Source organism: Gorilla gorilla, chromosome 2 (genome assembly GCF_029281585.2).
Source record: "Gorilla gorilla gorilla isolate KB3781 chromosome 2, NHGRI_mGorGor1-v2.1_pri, whole genome shotgun sequence".
Taxonomy (NCBI): domain Eukaryota; kingdom Metazoa; phylum Chordata; class Mammalia; order Primates; family Hominidae; genus Gorilla; species Gorilla gorilla.
Genome location: NC_086017.1, coordinates 42,489,905 through 42,492,343, shown reverse-complemented (window position 1 = coordinate 42,492,343; position 2,439 = coordinate 42,489,905). Strand labels below are relative to the sequence as shown.

The 2,439-nt window shown below is 39.4% G+C and overlaps 1 pseudogene; it reads left to right on the top strand.

The window, feature by feature from the left end:
- The first annotated feature begins 1,065 nt into the window (after positions 1–1,065).
- LOC101151265 (immunoglobulin-binding protein 1-like) lies at positions 1,066–2,200 on the top strand (annotated as a pseudogene).
- Positions 2,201–2,439: the final 239 nt, after the last annotated feature.

Sequence of the window (2,439 nt, the reverse complement as noted above, 5' to 3'; positions counted from 1 at the left end):
ATCGCCAATTTGGCAAGGTAGTAAACTTGGTGAATAACTCAGGCTTTCTTCCTTTGAAATGCTGTTACATTTTAAATTTCCAATAAACCAAATTGGTTAAGTCACCAAATGGTCTACATGATAAATTACACATATATGTTATTCTAGGAGTGTCAACCTAAGTGTCAACAGTAGTTGTAGCAGAGACTGATGGTAGCCTCCTGCAATCTTCCTCTTCCTTAACATTAAGAATCCTGATTATCTTGGCACATTGATGCCTAGATTACTAATTCATTCTCTTCACTTGTTATAACTCTATTGAGATTTTCTATTTCTAGGTTATCTAATTTGTTAACATACAATTATTCATAGCAGTCCCTTATAACCTTTTTTATTTCTGTAAACTCTGTGGTAATGTTCCCTCTTTTATTCCTGATTTTAGAAACCTGCATCTTCTCTCATTTTTCCTAGTCTAGCTAAAGATTTGTCAATTTTGTTGATCTTTTCAAAGAACCAACTTTTGATTTTGATTATTTTCTCCATTACTTTTCTGTTCTGTATTTCATTTATTTCTGCTTGAATCTTTATTATTTCCTTCCTCCTACTTGCTTTGGGTTTAATTTGCTCTTCTTTTTTTAGTTTCATGATAAGGAAGGTTGGCAATTGTTTTGACATCTTTCTTTTTTTTAAATTGTAAGTACTTACAGCTATAAATTTCCTGTTAGCACTGTTTTATCTGAATCCCATAAGTTTTTGAATATTGTGTTTTCATTTTTATTCAACTCAAAGTATTTTCTAATTTCACCAGTGATTTCTCTTTTGACCCTTTAGTTATTTATGAGTGTACTGTTTCATTTTCACATACTTGCAAATTCTCCAGATTTCCTTCTGTTATTGAATTTAATTTGATTCCATTGTGATTGAAGAAGATAATTTGAATGATTTCAATCCATTTAAAATTTTAACATTTTTGATATTTGGGAGGCTGAGGAAGGAGAATCACTTGAGCCCAGGGGTTAAGTCCAGCATGGGCAAAATAGTGCGATCTGTCTCTCTTAAAAAGAAAATACACCCTCCCTCCCCAAGATGGCTGCTGAAGATGAGTTACTGTTGCCGCGGCTCCCCATGCTGCTCGAAACAGGCAAACAGCTTCTGGACGAAGTAGAATTAGCAGCTGAAACCACCGGTTACCAGATAGTCCAGGAGAAGGTGTTCAAGGGCCTGGGCCTCCTTGAGAAGGCTCCCGAAATGTTACCGCAGCTCGACTTGTTCAATTGAAATGAAGATTTAGAAGAGATTGCTTTCACCGAGCTGAAGTACCTGTTGGTGCCAGCACTTCAAGGAGCCCTCACCATGAAACAAGTCAACCCTAGCAAGCGTCTTGCAGCAGGCTCAAGAACATTTTATAAACTACTTAACTCCGTGCCATTACTATCAGGTTGCAGAGTTTGAGCTGCCCAAAACCAAGAACAACTCAGCTGAAAATCACACTGCTAATTCCTCCATGGCTTATCCTAGCCTCGTTGCTATGGCATCTCAAAGGCAGGCTAAAATAGAGAGATACAAGCAGAAGAAGGAGTTGGACCATAGGTTGTCTGCAATGAAATCTGCTGTGGAAAGTGGTCAAGCAGATGATGAGCATGTTCGTGAATATTATCTTCTTCACCTTCAGAGGTGGATTGATACCAGCTTAGAAGAGATTGAGAGCATTGACCAGGAAATAAAGATCCTGAGAGAGACTCTTAAAGACAGTCATCAGCTTCTAACTCATCTCTCCAGGAGAGGCCTCCAGTGAAATCCTTCATTCTCACGCGGAACACAGCTGAAGCCAAATTATTTGGAGCTAGTTATCCAAGTCTGGCAACTATGACAGTGAGTGACTGGTATGAACAACATCGGAAATATGGAGCATTGCCAGATCAGGGAATAGCCACTGCAACACCAGAGGAATTCAGAAAAGCAGCTCTGCAACAGAAGTATCAAGAAGTAAAGGAGGGAGAGGATGATGAACACTCTACAGAGTTCGGGAGTGGGATAACTGGAAGGACACCCATCCTGGGGGCTATGGCAACCGACAGAACATGGGCTGATCTTCCCCCAACACGACAGGACTGCAGGGTGCACACCTCCTCCACCAAGGAAAACCATGCAGTCTTCCCCTCCCTGGGCTCCCGCTTCAGCTGTGTACAACGAAGGCAAAGATGCTAAATATTGCTTTGCATTCAATGAAGTGTCAAGTGATTAAGTAAGTGCGTATTTGTACCCTAGATGATGTGAGCCAGCAATCTTGTTTTGGCATCATCATTCTCATCATGCTGTATTCCAATTTCTTAAATGGAGAGAAAAGAGCGCTGAGAAATGGCTCTGTTTAATCAATGGCTGTCTGAATTCTCTGAAAAAATAATAAAAGTCCCTTCTATTAAAAAAAAAGAAAATACAGTGATAGATTTTGATATGCAT